The sequence below is a fragment of the Thalassophryne amazonica genome, chromosome 12 (assembly GCF_902500255.1).
Source record: "Thalassophryne amazonica chromosome 12, fThaAma1.1, whole genome shotgun sequence".
Classification (NCBI taxonomy): Eukaryota; Metazoa; Chordata; class Actinopteri; order Batrachoidiformes; family Batrachoididae; genus Thalassophryne; species Thalassophryne amazonica.
This window is the reverse complement of record NC_047114.1, coordinates 63,448,004-63,474,082: the sequence shown is the minus strand read 5'-3', so window position 1 is coordinate 63,474,082 and position 26,079 is coordinate 63,448,004. Positions and strand designations below refer to the sequence as shown.

Below are 26,079 nucleotides of genomic sequence, written 5' to 3'. Positions count from 1 at the left end.
CACATAGTTACACAATCCCAGTATTTTCTGTAGGTCATTCTCAGATTGCGGTGGTTTAATCTGACTCAATTTTTCTCGGTATACTTCTGAGAGTCCCAGGTCTGATGATACCTGGAATCCCAAATAGTTAACCTTGAATTGTCCAAACTGACATTTCCTCAGGTTGTTTTAATCCAGCTTCTGTGAGCTTCTGTATCACCTTTTGCAGCTGCATTAGGTGTTCATTTTCATCATCATCATCTGCGATAAACACATCATCGATGTAGACTGTTACTCCCAGATCTTTTAATATTTCCATTACTGCTGCTTGGAACACATTTGGTGAATTTCTGTATCCCTGCGGGAGTCGTTGCCACACATAACTTTTCCCCTTATGTGTGAATGCTGTTTTCCCTTGTGACTGTTTTGCTAATCGCAGGGAAAAGAATCCATTTGCCAGATCAATGCATGATTTGTATCTCTTAATTTGGAGCGTTTTCAGTGCTCCTTGGGGATTTATCAAACTCGCTCTATTGGCTATTGTTCGTCGATTGAGAGCCTTGAAGTTGTTTACTGGTCTCCAGCCTCCTCCTGCCGACTCTGGCTTCTTAACTGCTTGGATGGGGCTGTTAGTAATCGGATTCAATTCCACTCGAATAATCCCCAAAGCTTCCAATTCTTTCACTATTTTATCCATTTCCTCAACCGCTCCAGGGTTCAAGGGATATTGTTGCACCGGCGGATGTACTCCTCCTTCGATGACATGAATGTATTTAGCCCCCAAATCTCCACAATCATTTTTAAATCGTGCTATTTTAGCTTCGGAGATAATTTCCCTCAATTTTTCTTTCCCTGCTTCAGAGAAATCACTTTCTTCAATCTTTTCTTCTGTGACAGCTGGTACATCCACTTCTTTGTACCAGCTTACCGGACTCTTTCCAATTGGAGTCATATCCATTCGTACAACTCTTGCCTGTAATTTTTTCACTCGTCGTCTTATTAGAGTTCGAAGTCTTTTGGGCCGATGCAATTCTCTCAAATCCTTGACTGTTATCAAATGAAAGGGGCCTTTTATCCAAACCAGCCCTTTCCATATTCCAAATGGTCTTTTCTCCATTGCCGCATTTGCATAATGGATCAGTAGGTATCCTTTGGTCTCGAGGCTTCTGCGGGTCATGGACACCTCTGCTCCCGTGTCCACCAGGTACGGTTCTCCATCCACATCAGTGTAGATATTGTCCCCCTCCCAGTAGGTATGGTCTAGCGTGACCCGCGCCTCCGAAGCCATTACTTCTTCTGCCCTCCAGCCGTCGCTGAGGCTTGGCGGACTTCCTGGAGGGCTTTCCTTTGTTCTGGAGTTAATTTGTCATACTCCTCTTTAGGGAGATAGCCACCACTACGAGGTGCAGGTGTAGGTCGCGGTTGTGGTGGTGGAGGTGGTAGACCTCTCGGCCGAGGGCTCCATTGTCCAACTGGAGGCCTTTGATTATTCCTCTGTGGTGTTTGATGCGGCTGAGGAGGTGGTGGTTTTGGCACTGAATTTCTTTTCTCCACTCCCACCGGTTTTTGTCCTGATCTCTGTGTGCTCTCCTTCTTCCTCTTTTCTTCATAGAACTGCTGCTCCAGATCCCAGCTCTTCACCACCGCGTCCATTTGTGGGACTGTAGTGCCGTCTATGGGCATTTTCACAAAGGTTATCTCCCCTCTTCTTCCTTTAGTGACCTCTCTCAGTGCCCTAACATAGTGTTGTGGCAAAATTGTCTGTTTCAGCCCATGCCAAACTTGAACTAATGTTTGACCTTTGTCTAGTCCAGCTTTAGCTCGAGCAATATGGGAATCTTCATCATTGGGATCTTCCAACACTAACCTGGCATAATGGTTTCGTGCTGGTTCACCCCAACTGATGGGTTGACTGGTAACTTGGGCCAGCCACATAGATTTACCCTCTTCGCTGTTAGAAGCTCTGTCAATAAGGGGCCACACTTTCAAATAGTCCTTTAGGTCTTCATTTGGTTCTTTCTGTCTCACCAGCATCTTTAATTTCTTGAATTCACGGAATTCCCTGCTGTCTGCTTGAATTTCAGCTTGAATTGCTGGCAGACTTTGCTCTCTAGATCCAGCAGGAAAGTCCTGATTTGGGAGGCTCGCTTGTAATCCTGACGATGGTGGAATTGTTTCTCCCTCATCATCCAGATTTTCTTCATTGGTTTCTCTCAACACTTGCCGTGACCAGCGTAAAGCTGCTGTTTTTAGTTTTCTCAACATCACATCATGGGCAACGCCTAAATAGGCGACTCTGAAGTTATTTGTTAGCTCTTTACAGGCAGTCAGTGTAGGATAGAAGGCCACATTAGTATATTAGCCCACTCTCCAACAGTAGCTGTTACCTCGAGAGTTTTCTTTTCATCTTGTCGCTCAATCCACTCTTCTGGGATGTCATACCCAGTTTGTCCAACTTCTGGAGCATAGGTTTGTCGCTTATCTCGGGTCTCCACTGGGTTGACCCTGACATCTCTTGCAATTCTCTCTGATGCTACACGCACATTATACACCCCAACTTCTTTCTTTCGTCCTCTGTAGCGTCCAGTTCGTAGTTCTGAGCGTGAGACTTCTCTTTCCCCTACCACAGATAGCGGTTCATCCTCTTCCGAGTCTTGTGGATTGATCTCCTCTTCAGACTCTCTTTCCTGGTCCTCATCCATATCAGATTCATGGGAAGGACGTGGGTCTTGTGGTTGTGGGTCCCTGTTTTGTTCTGACCTTCGGGGCGACCCGGTTGCTTCGGTATTTCCGACAGGTAGAGGAATGAGTATAGGATCCTCTTCTCCATTATCCGGTGGAGGAGCCTGGAAAGGCTCTCTCATCCGAGATTGTGAGCTTGTGGGGTGTATGATAGTCTGGAGCCCATTTGTAACTCATTTTAATGTTGGTCGTGGGGTTTTAATCCTTAATTGCTGCACTCCCATAGCATGAACTGATCTTTTATCACTTGTCACCGTGGGGATGGACTGCATCACTAGCGGGGGACTAGTTGCCACTCCACTTGCTCCAACTGCACCCTTCCTTGGAGCTGCTCTATTTGGTCCTAGGTTCACTGCTTCAAGTGCCCTTCTCACTCCATCTTGCTCCTGCTCATTGCTAGTGACCACCACAATTTCTCTCATTGATCCCCATACTCCTGGGGTACGCATGTGTAGGTTCACGGCTGCCATGGCAACCTTTTCTGCCTCTTCCCATGTCATATGTCCAGATCGGAATCCGTCCACACATATCACTACCCGCCGATGCTGGCGTTCTTTGGCCAAATCAATAGCTGTTCCCAGAGTTTTCAGCATTTCCTCCATGTATTCGATTGAATTTTCTCTCCCTGGGTAGCTTTCAAAGGGCACATGTATGAGTGCATGATAAGTAATTTGTGGTGCGCTTGTTATCACCATCGATTTTCTGTCCAGACCTTTTCCTTTTATATTCTTAAGCTCTTCTTGGTATTCTCTGCCTGCCCGCTCCTTGAGCTTTGCTCGGAATTTTCGGTTGTCAATTTTCAGTCTGGGATTTGTGAAGACAATGAGACTATCTCCATCTATATCCCAAGGACTGCCAAAATAATGATATGCCCGTCTTCCATCTTGGGTCACCATTTTTTTAGTTCCTTCTGGCATAGGGTCCAAGTCCTCCATGTAGTCAGATTCAATGTATACATGTGGGTTTTTGCTTTAGATTTTCTAAAGATCTCCTGCGAATGCCCTTCCTCTTTAATATGGTAACTCGGTCCGGGAACACATTCTTCAGCTTTAAGCTGTCCCAAGCTTCTGGGCCCACATTCCGGCGATTGATGGAATATCTGTCCAGATACTCCCTGAAGGCTTCTTCGTCTTTTATCCTGCTCAACCAGGTGTTCTGTCAGTTTTTTAACTGTTGAGGTTGTTCCTCTCACACTTCCTAAGGGCAAATTTGGCCACACTGGGTCAACGCTTGTGTGGAGCTGGTCCGGGCTTTTATATTCTTGACCATTTCCCCCAGGATTAGGACCTCCTGGGGATATCAATTCATCTCCACTTCCCTCTGGGTTGTGTCCCTCATCACTTTGTTCGGATTCGGCCTGGGAGTCTATCTTGCCCTCGTCTTCATTATCGAGGATCTGACTTCCACTCATATCTTCCATTATAGGATATTGCTCCTTGAGCATTCTTCCTAACCCTTTTAGCCGTTCTGCTATGGACTTAAACTCAGCATATACGGACGCTGATTTTGCTTTAACATCAACCAGGACCGTCTCTACTCCCAACAACCCAGCTGTCATTTTTACTACGGAGTCATAACTTTTCTCAGGACTTGAGTTAAACAGGTTATTTATTTCAGCAACAACACAGCAGCATAAAGACAACATATCAAACAAATCAAAAAAACAAGATCAAATTTAACACCGTGTGCCTGAAAAGGGGGTGGGAAGAAGCAAAGCTTATAAATTACCCACCCCTCATACCCCATCCCAAAAGTCCAAGTCCAACATATAATTACACTTATGCTCACACTCCTATATATACAAATAAGCAAATTAAATACATACATCCACAAATATATACATCTTTTTTTTTTTTTTTAATTATGATTTTCTTTATATCCAGAAATTATTAATTTCTTATAATGTTTCTTAAAACAGACTAAAGAACTACATAATCTAATTTCCTCAGGACATTTGTTCCAAATCTTCACCCCTTTAACTGAAACACAAAAACCCTTGACATTAGTACGTACGGGAGGCTTCTTAAAAACCATACATCCTCGTAAACTGTATTCAGATTTCCTGATCTTGAACAGGCTCTGGACATAAAGTGGCAAGGCCTGGTTATTAGCTTTGTACAAAGTTTGTATGGTGATATAATCCACTAAATCTCTAAATTTCAGTAAATTTGAAGTCATAAACAGAGAATGCATTGGCTCAAGATAAGGTTTATTACAGATGATTCTGATGGCATGTTTTTGTAAAAGAAATACATGATTGGTATTTGATTTGTAAGTGTTACCCCAGAGTTCGATACAATATGTCATATATGGTACAATTAAGGAATGATATAATCTGAGTAGCCCATCCTGGGACAATATGTCCTTGACCCTGTACATGATAGCGATAGATTTTGACATTTTAAATTTTATATAATTTATATGAGGTTTCCAGCTGAGTTTATTGTCAATTATAACACCTAGAAATTTGTTCTCAGTTACTATCTGTATTTCCATATTGTTAATGGTTACACTTTTACATTTAGGCACAAGTTTATTTCCAAAAATCATACATTTGGTTTTCCCAAGATGAAGTGACAATTTATTAGCATCAAACCAAGCCTTAAATTTATCCAGTTCGTTTACCACCGTGTCCAGAAGCTGTTCAAGATTATCACCACTGCAAAATACAGTTGTGTCATCTGCAAAAAGAACACACCTCAGTACCCGTGACACATAACATATATCATTTATATATAAAATAAATAACAAAGGACCTAACACTGAACCCTGGGGCACCCCACACGTAATTTCCCGAAGTTCGGAATCAATGTTATTGTATTGAACATACTGATACCGACCATGTAAATAACTATTTATCCAGTCATATGCTAATCCTCTGATTCCATATTTCTGTAATTTAGTTAGCAATATTTCATGATTGACAGTGTCAAACGCTTTCTGTAAATCAAAAAAAAATACCTACTGTATACTGCTTGTTATCGACTGCAGTCGCTATATTTTCCATGAAATCCATCAATGCATGTGAAGTAGTCCTAGATTTTCTAAATCCATATTGTTCTTCACAGAATATCTCATGCTTTAGTAAGTAATTATCCAGTCTTTTTACAAAAATTTTTCTAGTATTTTAGAAAATTGGGGTAAAAGTGAGATAGGTCTGTAATTTGAAAAAAGTGTGTTTGTCACCAGTTTTAAACAAAGGTATTACTTTGGCTATCTTCATCTGTGAAGGGAATTTACCAAAACTTAATGATATATTACAAATATAAGTGAAAGGTTTTACTATACAATCAATGATTTTTTTCAACAAAGCCATATCCAAATTATTGAAGTCCTTTGATTTCTTACTTTTAGAATTCTGCACCAGATCAATTATTTCTTTTTCATTTGTTCCACCAACAAACATTGACACAGATTTATTAAATGTTATCTTATTTTCAAAAGATTTAACGCTCAATGAATCAATATTACTGGCAAGATTTTTACCTACATTGACAAAATATTCATTAAAATGGTCAGCAATGGTCTCATTATCTTCTATCACAGTATTATTGGAAAGAAAAAAAGAAGGATAATCTCTACCATTTTTGTTCTTTTTTATTACTTCATTTAAAATATTCCATGTATTTTTTATATTATTCTTATTTTTAACAAGTAAGTCACTATAATATCTTTTCTTACTAAATCTCATAATATGAATTAATTTATTCTTATATATTTTATATTTACTTTCAGCTTCCTTTGATCTCGATTTTATAAATTGTTTATACAGTAAGTTCTTCTTTTTACATGCCCTCTGAAGACCCTTGGTTATCCATGGTTTATTGCTGTATCGGTTAGTATATATCTTGTTAACAAGAGGACAGTGTTTATCGTATAACTTAGAAATGATAGAAATAAAACCATCATAAGATTCATCAACATCATCAACATAAACATCATTCCAATTCTGGCATAATAAATCCACCCTTAAATTATCAACAGTTATTGGTGTGACATTTCTACTCAATCTATTACAATCCTTTTGAAACACTCGATCATGTGATGCAAAAACAGTAAATACTGGCAGGTGATCACTAATATCATTTACCAGCAATCCCGCACTGACATTACCAGATATGACATTAGTTAAAATATTGTCAATAAGGGTTGTTGAATTCACAGTTATTCTACTTGGATGAATGATGGTCGGAAATACTCCCAAACAATATAAAGAATTTATAAATGAAGTGGTTTGTGGATGATTGTGAGGATTTAGAAAATCGATATTAAAATCACCACAGATAAATAAATGTGAATTCTTATTTATTTTGTTGTACATTCCCATAATTACTTCTTCAAAAGTATCAATATTTGCTCCGGGAGCTCTGTATAAACAACTAACAACCGTATTTTTTGAATTTATGGATGTAATTTTAACCGTAACACATTCCATGATATTATCAACTGTGAATGACATATTGTGAACTAATTTACAGTTGTAATCAGACCTTACATATAATGCCACACCCCCGCCTCTTCTCTTCTGTCAATTTACCTGAAACAATTGATAACCTTCCAACTGTACAAGATCTTGATTGACATCAGTTAACCATGTTTCTGATATAGCGATCACTGAAAAACTTTTTCTAGATGTATCTAAACAATCATTTATCCTTGAAAAATTCCGAGAAAGACTTCTACTATTAAAATGTATTATTGAAAAATCTCCATCTTTAATTTTATAATCATTAAATTGTTCTTCTGTAAAATAATTACATTGTCGCTCGATATTGTCACTAAAAAAAGAATCTGGATCTGATTCAAGTTCAAAATGGCGAGAGGCAGGATGACTATAATTAAATGTTTCCAAACAGAGCTCCTTGGCAGAAATAAACTGATTATTAACCGTGTTCATTATATTATATACAGATTTTCCTCCATCATCACAATCAACCAGTACATTTCTTTATGTATTACTTCACAACTTACATCAGTTAAACTTACTAAGATCATGTTCATCTTTAATCCATAAGGTTTTAGCTTCTTCAGGTGTTCCATTTAATTTAATATAAACTTTACAGTTAAATGTCCATGTAGCCTGTATCTTGTTTTGTTTTCTTAAAAATCGTGCCTGTCTTGCTAAATCTGAATTTTTCTTGGTCAAGTATTCATTTATATATACAATCGTTCCTTTTAAATTCTTTGCTTGTTTTAGAATTGCAATCTTCTGTTTCCTGTTTGTAAGCCTCAATAATATGACTTTAGGTTGATTTTGACCTCTCCGCGGTAAAAAGTGACTACTATCGATATCATTAGGGTTTATTAGAATTCCTTTGTCCTTCAAAAGTGAAATCACCTGTTCCTCTACAGAGAGGTTGTCCATTTCAGAGGGCTCCCTTCCTGAAGCCACCGCTCTTGCATAACTTCGAGGCTTAATGTCCAAACCTGTAATGAGAAGGTCATTTGACCTAGTCTGTTGTTCAAGTTCTGCAATTCCATTTTCCATAATTGCAGAACTTATTAAGGTGGTGATTTGTCCTCTTTTCCACTCTTCTTCGAGAAGTTTGCACCACCATTCAAGCCACTCTCTGGTCCCCATTTTGTCCTTTGGGACTGGTGGGCTCCCCAAAACGGCCAGGATCTGCCCCTCCTTATGCTTACCTGGATAATATATCCCTAATGTACGTATAGTTCCTGCCATATCTTCTTTGAAACATTCTTCATCAGTTTCCACACTTTGATCTATGACATATTTTTGAACTGTTTCTGCCCAAGTATCATATCCTCGTCCATACAATACCACTCTGTGTGGCCGAAAATCCACTTCTTTTCCCCCTTCATGTTCGGATTCAGGGTTTGCTACGGGTCCTGGCTGTTCTTCAGCCATATTTTCACTGCTTATTTTTAATACTAACCTTACTGTTTCGTAATAATTGTCCTCCCTTTATTCTCTCAGTTGCTGAGATTGTCGATTCCACCACCGTCGTCTCCTTGACTTCAGCTATGGTCCTTGTCGTCTCGAGTCGTCTGCCCCTTAAAGCCTCTCTTAGCACTTTGAGTCAGGGATGAGTGACAGACTACTTGGCTATTCAGCGCTAATTCCAGAGGTTAACTCCAAATCAGCTGCTCCTTCTCCCGCTTCTCCCCTCAGGAACCTCACGGGTTGATGATCCTATTTTCTCTTGTACATCACCATTTTGCACGGTATACTCTCATACCTGCTCTCTTGACGATCCGATCCAGCAGGCTCCCTCGCCTGCTTCCCTTCCTCATTGTTTCGTGACGATCCAGCAGGCTATCCCCGTCTGCTTCTCGTCCCAGTCCAGACGATCCAGCAGTGACACGTCTGCTTCTCGTCCTTGATCCCAGCTCTCTGGGATACTTACTCCTGTTGTCTTTACTTCGTCCTTCTGGTGGTCGCCTCCAAATTTTCACACCTCTGGAAAACAGATATGTTTCAAGCCATTACTGGACCTATACAGGCCATCAGCCGACACTCTCCACAACACTGTCTCCTTTGGTGATCCACTCAGGGGCTTTCCACCTACCCAATGGCAAAGACTCTCCTTTGGCCAGGATTCTTCCTCGGACCCGACTACACTTTGTCAGGTCCCTGTTCGGGCGCCACGTGTCAGATCCCGCTTTTTTAGATACACTGCACACGCTCACCCTCCGATGAGTGTGTTTGTGTACAAAACCAGCTCTCCGTCTCTGGGGTCCGACCTTCGTGTCTCCACGGGTATTACCCGGCAGGGCTGCACAAAGGCTATTCAAGCTGGTGGCGAGGAGATTCGTCTAGCTGCTCACTGCCTTCATCCGGACGTCCACCCCGCTGAAGCTGATCTCACACCCCGGTCGAATAGCCTTCTCTGGAACCAGGATACGAACCGGCCACGCCCGTTAACGGCAGCTCTCCTCTTATGGATCAGGGCTCTTGGAATGTTGCTAGATTTTGAATTTAGTGACTCGTACAGCGAGTCCCCAGGATGTGTTATTTTCATTAAAAAAAACCAGACTAACCTTTTAGAGCCTTTTTGATGTTGTACACCCAATAAACTTTAACTTTTACACCTTAAGAAGCATCAATAATCCAATGTCCGAGCCTTAACACTTTAACTGCATGCTTGGAAATTTATTGCAGGTTTGGCAAGTGCCAATAACATAATTAACATAGATTATATGGTGATAATTTCACAACAGTAATTCAAGTATAATTAGAATAATGATTGGCAGAGATTTTTGTTTTTAATTCAATAATTCTAACTGATCTTACTTTGACTGGGACTGGATTGACTTTTTAACAATTTTTTCTAGGAGTGAGGGAAGGAGGTTTTTGAGGTTAGGGTCCCCAGCTCGATGAACTTGTTTTCCTCTTCATCAGCTGTTAATCGTTAGCTGACCACGATCCTTGTGTGATGTTGTAATCCTTCAGGAAGTTAATCCACATAAGAGTTTATTCCTTCTTCAATCAACCAAAAGTTGATCTAATCCATTCTGGTATGCTGTGATGTTCCTTGAGAGAGAAATCGTTGAACATTCCCCACTCAGACTTAAGGCCAGTGATTATTCTCCAATGTTCTGCTACTCTGTGACTGGACGGCCTGAGTGGGAGTTGAAAACTCTCTCAAACGATCTTTATGGCTCCAATCCTCTCACTCCACGATTCCAATTGATGCTCACAAGATGGTCAAGTCTTGTGATTTCCTCGTAGCAGGGGAGAAGTGGCAACAGCACCTCTCCCTGGAAGAATAACCCCGTTTCCTGGTGTTTCACAGTTTATATATGTGCTTGACTCTTGTTGTCTTCAGATGATCTTGGTTACATTTTCGGGAGTCTTGGTAGTGCATCCATGTAAATTTGCAAATCAAATGGCCACACTTAAGTGTTTGAAAATAATACAGCAGTATTATGGTTTGCCAGTACAGATTTAAACTGATAATGGTACTCATTTTACGGGGAATAAAGTAAAAGAGTGGGCCCAAGAACATCATGTTGAATGGATTTATCATATTCCCTATTACCCGCAAGCGGCGGGACTAGTAGAACGAATGAATGGGCTCCTTAAAGAGACCCTATTGAAGCTGTCAAAAGATCGCACTATGCGACAATGGAAACAGGATTTGACCACTGCTGTGGATCAGCTGAACAATCGACCTTTAGGGTCAGGATCCACACCCTTGATAAGAATGATTTCAGGAGAAATGATAGAGCATACTACAGAAAGCATCAAAATGTGGAAAATTGATCCACAAGCAGAACTACCTGTCAGAGCTACTCCAGGCTCAGCAGGACTAGACTTAAGAACATTGACTACTGTCACATTGGTACCTGATCAAATTCAAGTGGTAAAAACAGGGCTAGGCCTACAGTGTCCGAAGGGCACATATGGGCACGTCCTGCCACGCAGTGGTCTATCACTTAAAGGGCTGACTATTCAGGCCGGGGTGATAGATGCAGATTACCAAGGCGAGATTGGAGTGGTTTGTAGATTGTTTGGAGAACAACCCCTGATATTGAACAAAGGGGACAAAATTGCTCAATTAATAATTAAACCCTGTGAAATGGGGTTGGTACAGGAGATACCAAAACCCATAGTAATAACTACACGAGGAACACAAGGTTTTGGTTCCTCAGATCAAGCAGGTGCCAAAGTTTGGGTGAAACTACCTAACGGACCGCCTAAGGCGGCAGAAATTATAGCTCAAGGGAATGATGCAACTGTTAGTATACTCTATCAGGGTGAAGAAAAATGGGTAAATGTGCCTATATCAAAGTGTTATGTAAGAGAGGACTAATCATTGTTATTCTATGAATAGTCTTTCTTCTGTTGATCAGACTCAATGTCCTGGTGGGAGTTGCGGGCGATCGAGGACCACAGGAGGTGGGCATCGTCATGGCAACCAGTGGAAGCCCCGGGATTGGAGGTGTCGGCTGCTGGGTCATACTCCTCCTTGTAGGTGGTGCCATGGTCTCCAGTTGTTGGGGAATGACGGAAGGACATCAAGTGAGAGAAGTCCAACCACGAGTGGAGCTCGTCTGGAGAAATCTCACTAAAACAAGTCAACAGGACAATTTTACTTGTGCCACAAGCAACAGTGAAGACAAAGGTATATTGGCAAGTTACCTTTCCAAAAATTCCAATTTGCAGAAGACGTCGAAGGGCGTGGTATGACACTCTATTAGGAGGAACAGGAACTGTCCTGGGAGTATCAAACACAATTGATAATGAGGTAACCAGAACAATGTTGTCCAATACTGGACGATATTCCTCTCAAGCTATCCATCAGGTTGGACAGTGGTTGCCTACAGCATTAGTGGGACAATTACAAAATGCAAATCTGTGGCAAAAGAATTTCAAATGGCAATTGGCATTATGGAATGAAACATTTAATGTCTTCCAAAATTTATCTCATATGGGAAATTGGACAGCATGTGCTATACAAACTCTTCATGCTGAAGCTCAAAGAGAAAGATTTCAGCGTATAGTTACCACAGGGAACTATCATGATTGGAAATGGATTTGGAATATAACTGATACCTTATGGTTAAAGTTACATCCAGAATTTACACAGTGTAATGAAACAGTATGTACTGGACACTGGACCCAGTACAATGTGACACAACCAAAGGTTGTTTGTAAATATCAAGTATTACCGGTAATTACGACTAATGGCTATTGGTTCTTGCATATGGATGGAGAGTGGTTAGAACCAAAAACTAATACAATTTTTGATACCAAAATGTGTGACAAAACAGATAAAGGTATGGCCTGTGTGCTGCAAACGGGATATGCCAATCCATGTCTAACCGACTCAGAGGTTGTACTTTGTGACTGGACTAGGGAAACACCAAGAGAAATGTTGTGGCAAATCGGCCCACATGCTCTGTGTGTTGCAACAATGAAAAATAATTCACAAGTACCTTCAGTTCCATATACTGGAACAATGTGCACTTATGGCATTGGGGAAACCGGACGTATCGTTTGACTAATTATTCTGTATCGAGTCGACTGACTTCGGTACAATGGGATGTATTGCATTCCCCATGGAGTCTTTCCCTGGAGCGTTTCAAATGTGCATTGGAACAATCTACGGAAATTCAGCAATTAATAGAGTCACATACGTCCAACATCTCCAGTCTTATGGTGTCTACATTGATAGCTAGTGACCGGGTAAAACATGTGGCAAAATTAGTACAGCAAGCATCAGCACATCATTGATGGGACATCTTTTCAGGGATGTCTGTCACTGCCAGGAGTACCTTAGTGCCACCTTTGACAATATTAATTATAGCAATATGTATGATGACTTTTTTGTAACATTTTTACATGTATCTATGTTATACGTTTAAGGCGAGAGGTGGAATGGGTAATATTTCAACAAATGCGATGAAATTGACACTGTTCACGATATAGTCAATGTTTATGGATGGAATTCACATTTACCTATTTCCATACAAAGTTACATAAATTGATTGGTGCAAAACACCAAGAGTGGAAATATATAATAAAAATGTTATTGTGCTGTTTTGCACCTGTCTTAAAGTAACCCTGAGAATGTACTTGTTATTCAACTTTGTTTTAGCATGCTGGGGTCAGTCTGAACTGGGAGTGAAGAGCTGGATGTACTTGTTACACTGATTGCACAACTTTGTTTTAGCATGTTGGGGTCAGTCTGAACTGGGAGTGAAGAGCTGGATGTACTTGTTATTATTCACAACTTTGTTTTTGTTGCTATTGACGACTGCGCTGAAGAGATGTTTTTGCAAGAGGAAATACCTTTTTGATGCCTGTTGATTAAAGAAATTATGTGTGCCAGGGAGTTTGAAATGGCCACTCACCCTCCCTTTGCGCACACACTAGAAAAGAGGAGGCAGAGCCATGCTCCGATAGAGTCTGCTGCGGGTTAACGTACGAACGCCCAGCCGGTTGACAAGCGCACTTTACCGAAGGTGTTGGCTCTCCACCTTAAAGGCGTCACGGTAAGAGAAGAAGAGATATTTCATGCGCTGCAACCACTTGTGTTTGATGTAACTGCTTTTGTGGGGAATAAATATACGCCTTTTTATTCTAGCAAAATGCAGTCTGTGTGATCATTTCTGTGTGCCGATCTGACCGAACCTTGTGTTTCAAAACACACATACACACACACAATATTATACAGTCAAGCTTGCCAGTACTCAACATCTTCTTTCAGTACCTGTTCTTGATGATTTTATTTGTAAGTCCAGATACCTGATGGTTGTGCGATGGGGTCTCCGCTATCCCCCATTGTGGCCAATCTGTACATGGAGCTAGTGGAGAAGAGAGCCTTGACGTCATTCACGGGCATCTCTCCCAGTCACTGGTTCATATATGTCGATGACACATGGGTTAAAATCAAGCAACAAGAAGTTGAGGACTGTACAGAGTGCATCAACTCGGTGGACTCCAATATCAAGTTCACACGTGAGGATGCCAGAAACAACCATTTAGCCTTCTTGGACTGTGATGTTATGATTGGAGAGAACAGGCAGCTTGAGACAGGGGTTTACAGAAAACCCACTCACACTGACCAATATCTGCTCTTTGGCTCAAACCACCCCCTTGAACCCAAGCTCGGGGTGATCAGGACGCTTCAACACAGAGCCCTACAGGTGCCCACAACTACAGAGGGAAGGGCTAAAGAACAACAACTTGTCACAATATGTGGGTACCCATGATGGTCCCTGGATAAAGTGCAGAAGTCCCAGAGAACAAAGACACCAGACAGACAGGAGACAGAGACAAGAAGAAGAGGAGTGTCTCTCCCTTATTTAGCAGGAGTAGGGGAAAAACTACAGAGGATCTTCAGACAGCACAAAATCCCAGTTTACTTTAAACCTGTTAACACCTTGAGACAGAAATTAGTTCACCCTAAGGACAGGATCCCTAGTTACAAACAGAGCAATGTAGTGTCAGGAAAACTGTTACATAGGTGAGACTAAGCAGCCGTTACACAAAAGCCTATACCAGCACCGCAGAGAGGGCGCCAGTGGACCTCAGTCTGCAGTTCATCTCCACCTTAAAGACACTAACCACACGTTTGAGGACAAGGAAGTTACAATTTTAGCCAGACAGAAGAAATGGTTTGAGAGAGGGGTGAAGGAGCCATTGTATGTGAAACAGTTGAAACCCAGCCTTAACCGGGGAGAGGTCTGAGACACGCTTTGTCCCCTGTTTACAATGTGGTACTCAGGTCAAAGCAGTTCCAGTCTTTTGGTCATGGTAATGAGTCATTCACGTCATCAGGAGACGCGTCAGTAGAGTCGTCAGAAGACGCGTCAGTCCCATCGTTAGGAAGGACAGCTACCCTGTCATTAGGAGGGTGCTAACTAGAGCACAATAGGTGCTAATTAAAGCAATTGTTTAGTCACTAGCCAATAGCAGTCTGCCTCTCAGTAGGAGGGGTCTGGTTAGGTTTAAAACTCCAGATTTTGTGGCTTCTGTTTGTTCTTCTCTACAAGGGTCAAGACAGAAGTTAGACTACCAGAGCAAGAATTTTAGCTGAGGAAGCTACTGCGATTTGAAGCGAAACGTCCTCGTGTCAAGCAACCCAGTTCAGTCAAAGATTCAAGCTTCTCTACCATGTTGCCTCTCATTAGAAGACATGCAAAGAGGGGAAATGTGCAAATGGCCACCTTAAATACCCTTTCTCATGATTGGATTCACTCGTGTAAGGAGGTCAAGGGTCAATGAGCTTACCAAACCAATTTTGTGTTCCAATAATTAGTGCTAAATGTATTCAAATCAATAAAATGACAAGTGTGCCCAAATTTATGCACCTGCCCAATTTTGTTTAAATAATTATTGCATACTTTCTGTAAATACTAGAAACTTCATTTTACTTCTCAAATATCAGTGTGTTTGTCTGCTATATGATATATTTAACTGAAATTCCTGATCCAGACAACTAATGATTTATAAAGGAAAATCATGAAAATTATCAGGGATGCCCAAACTTTTGCATACAACTGTAAATCGAAGGTCTCACCTTCTGGCTCAGCTTTTTTCACCATGATGGTATAGCATTCGTAAAACATCAGATTCAGCCTTCAATCTGTGTATCAATCTCATGCTCCTACTTACCCCCACTCATGAACAAGACCCAGAGATATTTAAACTTCCACACTTTGAGCATTAACTCTCCCCTGACCCAGAGGGGACAATCCACCCATCCACACTCGGCCTCAAACCTGCCCAATGTGCACTGGAGGTCACTGTATGACAAAGCCAACCGAACCACATCATCCATAAAAAGCAGACGCAAAAATCTGAGGCCGTGTAACTGGACACCCTCCAGTCCCTGAGTGCACCCTGAAATCCTGTTCTTGAACTAAGTGACAAGGGGCAGCCCTGGCGGAGTCCAATACCCACTGGGAACAGGTCTGATGTGATACTGAGAACGCGGACACAGCTCCTATCTCGCCGTGTAGAGACTGGATCGTATGTTGCTTTTAAAATCAATCAATATTTGTACATGTTACTCAATAACTATTTTGATCAAACTTAATCACATTATCTCTTATATACCAACATGTGACATGGCAAAATGTTGACATTTTTACAGTTGTAGAATGTTGACTTCTTTTTGGAGTTCACTCACTCACTGACTCACTTGCCCAGATTACTGGCATATAAACCACACTAGATGGATGGAATAAAAGAATAAGGCCATTGATTTCACAATGACATTTGCATTTATTTCATAGTTTTAAACGTTGCAAATGGCTCCACAGAGAGGAGACCTGCGGTCACGTGACTTTATCTGGAAATGACGCAAGGTTACTGGGAGGTGTCCTTGGTGAGTCTGCCGTCGTCCGACCAATCAGGTTCGTTTCCTTGAACCCTCTGTTCGTTAGGTGGTGGAATCTGCTGTGCAAAGACAAACACATGGGAAATTATTGATCAGGTAGGGCCAACCGCTTTGTTTTTATCTTTGAATCATCTTGTCGAGCATGTTGTGAATGAGCAATATTTCCCCCCCCAGCCAGCCTCATGCTTCCGTTATTTTAGTAGCTTTAACCAAGGTGTAAAAAAAATCAGCAGTTGAATGGCGATGCGTTTCCTTTTGTTCAGCTAAACGTATGTGTGTGGAAGTACAGCAGAAAAATCTCAAAAGCGTTACACAAAATGACTCAAACATTCGCACGCGTTTGCCGTCTGTAACATTAGACATTTGCGCCTTCCTGGTGACATTAGATACTTCTGTAATTTAATGAGCTGTAACGTGTGGGTCGGTGAAAACGCGTTTTAGCCGCGCGACAACATAAATGTATAGAGCACTCTGAGTTAGCATGAAGCTAAGGCTAGTTAGCGCCAGCCGAGCTGTGCGCAGTTGAGTTGTTTACATCCGGTGTTGATGTCTGAAACTCACGGTTTGACACACCGGCATTTTGTTGGCACAGATTCAGCAAGGATGCTCATTAGGTTTCAAATGTCCGAAAAGATTTCTGATAGTACTGTGACCGACCAGATTTAAATTTATTGTATGTGTTGACATATTTGGCAAGTAAAACTGCTCCTAATTGTGATTTTAACTTGTACCATACTGCAACATTAAAAAATAACGTTTATAAAATTTCCTCCGTCCTATCAATTTTCAGTTTCAATTCATTTCTAAGTTGGTTCCACTCCTCCAGCCAATGCAAAGGAGTCAGGGTTATTTGGTCACGTGACTTTTAGTCAGGATTCTGACATTTTGCTGATTGGCTGAGACACACCGCTCTCTGATTGGTTGCAGCCTTTGTTTACAACGTGGCACTGGTACCACAGTCTCTGGAGGAGTGGAACCAACTGACATTTTCGGCGGTTACGCCACAGCCAATCACACGCGGCGTGATAGCCAATAGCGGCCGACGTATCAGATGGACCAATCACAGCCATGTTTTCAAAAACATGGTACCAGTCTCATTGTATAAGAGACTGTGGTACCAGTGCTAATTTATTTCATTCATATTCTCGCAGTCGGTGTGATGTCACACATGACGTAATTTCTAGGTCCCACCTTTGTTTGGGGGAAACGTGAGCACGTCTGCAAAGTTCGTTGTTTCTCTACTTCCAAGTTTGTTTTCTTGATGATGTATCAGTACGAAGAGAATTTGCCACCTGAGGCACGGAATCAATACAGAAAGAAGCTAGAGTTGGCAGGAATCCGAAAATACCCGTATAAGATTATTGCAGACGACTGGTTAGACGATCCTAAACAATGGCTAGAGATGGATTACAAAGACACCTACGCATACTTCATCAAGAGTCCTCGTGAGTATTCTTTTATATATATAAGAATATATTAATAATTGTATCAGTTAAGCCCCGGTCAAACAGCACTAACGATGGACACCGAAGCCAAAACAAAACAAGAAATCTGGACTTAGGTTGACTTTCGGAGACATCGTTTAACCGTCATCTAGCTTCGTTTCTGTAGCTGGTGCTTTATCAGAATTTTCAAAATGTTGAAATATGTGAATGGATCCAGCCTCAATTCATAAATATTAACACAAAAAGTACTTACGAGATGAAATGGGCAGAACACAGATAGCAGAACCAGGCTTGGGACTCCATTGTTTCTTTTTGTTGATACTCCCATCTGTGTTTACAGCGGCCCTGTTGATTGCAGCGAGCCATTTCTCACCCCTGCATTTCTCAGATGCTATAATATAGAACTGCCGTTCGGGATAACTCTTGGTTGGCTGTACAACCCGGAATACAACAATTTTTGGGCATTTTCATGCTGCTTTCAATGCTACAGAAGTTGCGCAGTTCCCCCAAACTAAGACGGCGGCTCACTTCTGGTTAGGAAGTTCCCGGATGTCCGACTGCGAGAATGGCTTGCCGCGGACTTTACACCACGCGCCCTCTGGTGGCCATTTCTGGCCAATAAAAACATTGCCGAGCTCAATAGAAATACGTGGAATTTGGTTACTTTTCAAAGGGCTCAGACTCGTCAATAAAGTCAGTTTAATGTACAATGGCTCATTTCAGGTCAGCTTGGTGTATAAATGTCATTATTTCAGGCAGTGAGAGCCATCAGCTGGCTGTTAGAAGCAAGTTAGAGACAAAACAAAACCAGCTGATTTCAGTAGACAATCAGTGCAGCCTGAGCTTGTTTTCATCAGGCGGCCAGTCGCGAAAGTACAAATTCTCACCTTCGGATTGGCCACTTCGTCGAAAGTGACATGGCTCCGCTGCAACCCATTCTCAAGGTCGGTCATCCGGGCATTTAGCCTCGAGGGGCATTTTTTTCTCGCTGAAAACATTGCCGAGATCAACACAAATACTTGTAATTTGGTCACTTTTCAATGGGGTCACACTCGTCAATAATGTCAATTTAATGTACATTGGTTCATTTCAGGTCATCTTAGTGTTTAAATCTCACCGTTGAGGCAATGAGAGCTGTCAGCTGGCTGTTAGAAGCAAGTTAGAGACAAAAGCAAACCGGCTGATTTCAATAGACAATTAGTGCAACTCGAGTGAGTTATCACCGAGTGGCCAGTCACGGAAGTACGAATTCTTGCCTTCGGATGGGCTACTTCGCGCTGACCTTGAATAGCGCCAAATCACAACACAGCTGCCTCAAGGCACTTCACACAAGTAAGGTCTAACCTTACAACCCCTAGAGCAGGGGTGGCCAAGTTCGGTCCTCGAGAGCCACCTTCCTTACACTCTTAGTTGTCTCCCTGCTCCAACACACCTGAATCCAATGAAAGACTCGTTAGCTCGAGGACCGAACTTGGCCACCCCTACCCTAGAGCAAGAACACAGACAACAGTGGTAAGGAAAAACTCCCTCTGATGATTTGAGGAAGAAACCTCAAGCAGACCAGACTCAAAGGAGTGACCCACTGCTTTGGCCAGTCTACCAAAAGGTTTACAATACAGAACAATCGTTGATGAGAGTCCATGCAGGCGTCCAGTCTACTGTCGGGGGGGTCATCGAGCCACACGTTGGATCTGTTCCTAAAGCGGTGTCCGTCTTGTGTCCGCCACAGAAATTATCCAGTCCAGCACGTGGATCCAGTCACATCTTGGACAGAGAGAAAAAAAAAAGAATCAGTCAGCCAGAAAAACTACTCTCAAGATATAATTCATCAGCATTAAGCAACAGGAAAGCAAAAGAAATACTAAGGTACTAAGTACTACTGGCAAAACCTATCATTTCTGTCCTTGTTAGATGAGCAGTAAAGGTCTGTTTATGCTGCACTCTGAATTCCATTATTAGAATGTTAAAAACATTTTCAAACAAATACCGAATCAAAATAACTAAATTAAAAATTAACTGCAACACTGTTGATTGAAGAAACAAAAACAAATATGTCCATCACAGTTATTACATTTTAAAATTTCTGATGGTTCAAAGTACATTATAATCAAATTACATTTTTTCCGCAAAGTTGCGAACCGACAATGCTGCAGAAATGGGTGACTTTAAGATACCACACGGAAGTATTGATGTGGATTCTGATACAGAATTACCGTTTTGCATTTGATGGATTTTCACATTTGACGGATTACTTCGCGCCCTGACCACTGTTGGAGTGACGCTGCCTCGACAGTAAGCCTCTCCAACCGAATTACCTACAGAAAAATAAATCATGCAAACGATGGAATTGGATTAGAATGGGAATAACTCCCTTGTGTCTGATGATTTGCGGACATTCATGCTGTTGTACGGTTGCTTTTAAAACTCCTTTTTCCTTTTTAAAGTTCAGTTTGTGACTGTATAACCAGCATGAACGTCCACAAATCATCCGACACAACAGGGTTATTCCATAATTATTCTATTCTTAAACATTGCAAATAGTCAGTCAAAAACCCACTATCTACTGTGACCAGCATTCTGTTACCTTGAAAAATAATATTCACAATCTTGAAATCATTTTAACATTGTAATTTCTATGAAATTCATTGCATCTGGAAAAAATGTGCCTTATTCCAAAATGGATGAAATTCATCTTTTCCCTCAAAATTCAACACCCAATACCCCTTAATGACAATGTGAATAAAGTGTTTTTTTGTTGTTGTTGTTGTTTTTTGTTTTTGCAAATTTATTAAAAATTAAAAAAAAAAACACTAAGAAGCTACATTTACATAAGTATTCACAGCCTTTGTCATGAAGCTCAAAATTGAGCTCAGGTGCATCCTGTTTCCACTGATCATCCTGAGCTCTCTTGACCTCAGACTGGGGCAGTGGTTCATCTTTCAGCATGACAATGACCATCAGCAAGCAGAGTGGCTTCAGGACAACTCTGTGAATGTCCTTGAGTAGCCCAGCCAGAGCCCAGACCTGAATTCTGTTGAACATCTCTGGAGAGACCTGAAAATATCTGTGCACGACGCTCCCCATCCAACCTGATGGAGCTTGAGAGGTGCTGCAAAGAGGAATGGGCAAAACTGCCCAAAGATAGGTTCACTAAGCTTGTGGCATCATATTCAAGATGTCTTGAAGCTGTAATTGCTGCCAAAAGAGTATCAACAAAGTATTGAGCAAAGGGTGTGAATACTTAAGTACATGTGATTTCTTAGTTTTTATTTTTAATATATTTACAGAAAAAAAAAAAAAAAGCTTTTTCATGTTGCCATTAGTTGTGAGTAGTAGTACTAGTAGTAGTAGTGTTGTGAGTAGAATTTTGAGGGGAAAAACATTTAATTTACTCCATTTTGGAATATGGCTGTGACATAACAAAATGTGGAAGAAGTGAAGCGCTGTGAATACTTTCCAGACGCACTGTATGTAAAAGTTATTTTTACTTTTCTCATTGTCTATTGGTTGAAAAGGGCCACGTGATTAAAAAAATGGTGCACTTTGATTGCCTCTCGGCTTAGTCTTGCACTGGTCATAAAAAAAATGCAGCATTCATCTCGTTATGTGTTTGGATTACAAAGCAGTACTTTAAAGCCACATTCTTCACCATTCTGACATTTCTGGTGTGCCACACTGTAGTTAGTTTTAACTTCACATTGTTCTAACTGCTCCTTGGTCTCTGTTTTGTTTATGGAGTTGCACATCCAACACAGTGGTAGGCATGGGAACGGAAATGAAACCCATCAACTTTCATTTAATTACTTATGTATTTTTGCTCCACTTGATACCAAGTGAACAGGAAGAAAGGCCAGGAGCAGTGGAAGTGGGTTCAGACTGTCGTATTATGACGTAGATGGGAGAAATGGTACTGGGGTCATTCTGAAGAAAGACTGTATTAAATGTGTGTTGGAGATTAAACAAGTGTCTGACAGAATGATGAGTGTGAAGTAGGGCTGTCACAATTATTACAATATTTGTCAATCGCGATTATTTTTCATATTTCATATTCGCGATTACCGTGAATTATTTATTTTATCCACAAAGCATAAAACGACTCAGAATCTGACGTCATTGTGCTGCAGCCTCGCTCTCGTTTTAAGGCGGGACAATAACATGGAGGCTGAGGAGCGATCCGTCCTGCTGTTTGGATAAGACGGCCGATTAAAATAGTGGCCGTCTTCTTCAAAAGCCGTCTAAAATGCGGAGCTGTCTGTGTGTGTGTCTGTGTGTGTGTGTGTGCGCGCGCGCGGAGTCAACAGGCTGCAGACTGTGAGGGAGGGGGCGTGTGAGGGAGATTCCTGAATGCAGGCGCGACACGTTACAGTCTGAGAACCATCAGTGCGCAGCGAGCGTGGAGCAGAGAGAGGATTTTAACCCGAATGAACATGTTAACAAAACCAAAACGTGGAGCTGCCTTTACTTCTCTCTGAACTTTCTCTCCCGGTGTGATTCTGCTGTTACCGTCCTGTTCACACATGTGCGACGCGCACATGGTGTGAACAGGACGGTATGCTGAATTTATGAGATCCTGAGATGAAATAAACGGTCAAATATCTTTAAAAACATATTTAAAAATGAGAATATATGAATGAACTGAGCCACAAAAAAAAAACAAACCCTGACATGAAGAAGCTGTGGTGATGTTCAGACGCACAGATCACAAAAAGCAGGTGAGAACTCTGATCTGTAACAGCTGTTATTTTCCAAAGGTATTTATTTGTTCAGTCTTGAGCTTAATGTAGTGTTTAAGCACAAAACGTGACTGGTGAGGAGAAACAATTTCAGAAATGCAACAGAAACAACCACAAATCAGAAAAAGTTGGGACTGTATGTAAAATGAAGATAAAAATAAAAATGTTGCACTATTCCCAGTTTCTCCACTCACAGAAGCCAAACGTTCTTCCAGAGTTGTGTAATTATACTACAATAGTAGAATATAAAGAAGGGGGGAAAAAAGAAAAAAATAGACAATATATTTGTCAATCGCAATTATCTGTCTGACAATTAATCGTCTCCAGAAATTCCTAATCGTGACAGCCCTAGTGTGAAGTTGGAAATTGAAGGGGTGATGCTGAATGTCATCACTGTATATGCCCCACAGGTAGGTTGTGAGATAGAGGAGAAGAAAGATTTATGGAGTGAGTGAAATCAAGTAGCAGAGAGTGTACTCAAGGATGACTGGCAACTGGACTCCAGTGGGCATGTTGATGAAGGGAACAGAGGTGGTGAAGAATTAACGGACAGATATGCTATCAGGGAGAAGAATGTAGAAGATGGTAGATTTGGCAAAAAGGATGGAAATGGGTGGTGCCAGTACTTTCTTAAGAAGCAGGCGGTAGGCCTGTCATAATAACAAATTTTGCTGGATGATATATCGCCTCAGAAAATGCCACAATAAACAATATCATGATATTATCAACATGTTAAGACCATTTTGTGCCATTGATATAATGATAAATCATGTAAAAATGCAAGTACCTCCATTCAAACAGCAATTAATTTTTAATTCTCATAAATATTCACCATTGGAGTTGAAATGTAAGTGTTATGTTGCTGTTACCGTGAGTGACTTAAGTGTCATACCATAAGTAAAAATTGTAGTGCTTTTAATGTCTTCTGCCAGTGTCTGTTTGTCAAATTAAAAGCACCTGCTTACAGCAGAATGCAGAAAAGACAAAAAGCTCTGTGTGCATGCCTGCAATTTGGTCCGCACAACTGGGGGAGCTGGCATTTGCCGTTTGGTATGTTTATGTATTTTGGGTCAAGGATGAACAGTGCCAAAACTGAATGTCGACAGGACTAATATTTTTACAGAAGCTACATATATTAGCTAACAACACTGAACAATGGACATTGATATTGACATTCTGGACTCACAGGCCAATTTAGCAGGGGGCGGTAAATCATATTAAAAGTGTGCGTGCATGATTCTAATTAGTAAGTTCAATGTAATCACATGATTTTATGTATGTTAAAAATACACGGGTGACACAAGAAAGTGAAAACACTTCCATTTAAAAATCAAATAACAAAATAGAATTTCAAATAATAATAGTAATAATAGTGTGTATATAACAAGAACCTAAATGATTTATAAATACATTAAGACAGTAAATTAGCAAAATTATGTAATTAAATATGTGCCAGACTCTTTACTCAACTTGCCAGTGAGCAATGCTCACACATTTATTCTGCAAAAGACAAACCAGATAGTTATCGGTAACATGTGCTACAACTATAATCCTATAGTAATTAACAGGAAATAAAAGGGTTGAGTTCCTCTTCTTAAAACTGTTGAGGTCTAAGTTTCTAAAAACATTCTGGAATCACACACCATTCCAACTCATTATGGAAACTTTGCACAATTTATTACCACCCTTGGAAAATGTCAGCTACCCATTTTATAAACATTAACCAATCTAGAGACTGTGGATCTGCACAGGCAACAGGGTAGTTTTTATTTGGCACAGCAGTCTCGTTTGAGGGCGTGTTCTATACGGGTAAAATATTGTGCAATTTTTCTACATCCGGGGATAGCACTTGTCTGTCCCCATCAGAAACATGGCACTTTCTCTGAGTTTTGGGGCAAATGACATGGCAAACAAAGTGAAAATGCAAAGGAAAAGTGATTATGCGGTGGAAGTGGACGTGTTGCGGTTGGTTTATGACCCGGAGCTCAAATGTGTCGAGGCGGTTGTGCAGGTGAGAGAACGAAAATCACTGACACGACCTCTCCCATTTTCCCTGTCTTCCCTTCTCCACTGGGAACCTGAAAAAACTGCACTTTTCGGGACTGCTTCGGTGATTGCAGCCAAAAACTAAACGGTACACCATCTTTCCATGTGAAGTGATGCTGTTTATGGGGAGAGACTAATCCCTGGGCGGAGTGTGGGAGTGTCAGCACAAACCATTCAGAGGATGGGGATTTCAGCAGAAACCATTTTAAACCCGGGCACTGAGACTGTGACACTGGCACATCCACTAGGTGGCAGCAAATATGCTTTTAAGTTTACCGAGCTGGGCCTGTAACTCCTGCACTCTGCCCGTTGATTAGTCCTCGGATGTGGTCAGATCCCATGATATCACGTAGGGGTTCAAGTGAAACTGCACTGCCCTATTAAGTGTTATATTTCATGTCATTTGATGTTATACATAGATCATAAAAAAATTTTAAAAGATTAAAAATCCATTAATATTGCATGGATGCAGCATTAGCTGCCATGGAGTGATGCACAGAGCTGCCGTCAGGCAGGAGAGCACCATGTGACAGAGCAAATGTAAACTTAATTTTTTCATTAATCGCTTTTGAATTGGACTGCAGCTCTGCATGCGGGAACATAGTGGTACAGTGATTCAACACAAATGTGGATGAAAAGATAAAGCGCCCCGCTTTGTTTTTTATGTTCATATTCTGGAAGAAATAGATAAGTTAACCAATTTCATTTATTCTGCCAAAGTTTCTGGGTGGAATAATGCCTCTTAGCCTGGCTGGCTCCCTGCTGCGTGAACAGCTCACACAGAGCAGGCTGACCTTGCCTCCTGCAGAAAGTGAAGTGAAAGAGATGGACCGGAGCAGTCAAATGTTGGTGACTTATGAAAAAAAGATGCGTGTAAAGGGTGATATATCGAAGCCAACAAAATGATTGTGTTCATCTTTATATATCGAACGATACGTCGATTGATTTGGAGCACACAGTGATGTATAAGACTAGAGGAAGGTGTACATAGGTGGACTCAACTTTATCTATATTCTGGGTCTTTTAGTGAAGCTTAGGGCTAGTGGTCGGTGTAGCACATGGCCTCGATTCGCCGTAATTAAATAAATACATTGATGCTCTCTCAACAAAAACCTGAGGTTTTGAGCTGAGAACAAAGACAGCCTTTCATACCTAACTGTGGAAATTCTTGGGGCCACCTGGCTATCTCCTTAACACTCCCTGGCCTCTTCACATCAATCAATCAATCAATCAATTTTTTTATATAGCGCCAAATCACAACAAACAGTTGCCCCAAGGCGCTTTATATTGTAAGGCAAGGCCATACAATAATTATGTAAA

General features: G+C 41.1%; 1 protein-coding gene across 1 annotated transcript in view; it reads left to right on the top strand.

The window, feature by feature from the left end:
- Nucleotides 1–16,502: 16,502 nt before the first annotated feature.
- LOC117521654 (spindlin-Z-like) overlaps nt 16,503–26,079 on the top strand; it is a 30,232-nt gene continuing 20,655 nt past the window's right edge. Inside the window, exon 1 of the mRNA XM_034182976.1 lies at nt 16,503–16,631. The gene's annotated coding sequence lies outside the window, so the exon portion shown is untranslated. The remainder of the gene's footprint in view (nt 16,632–26,079) is intronic.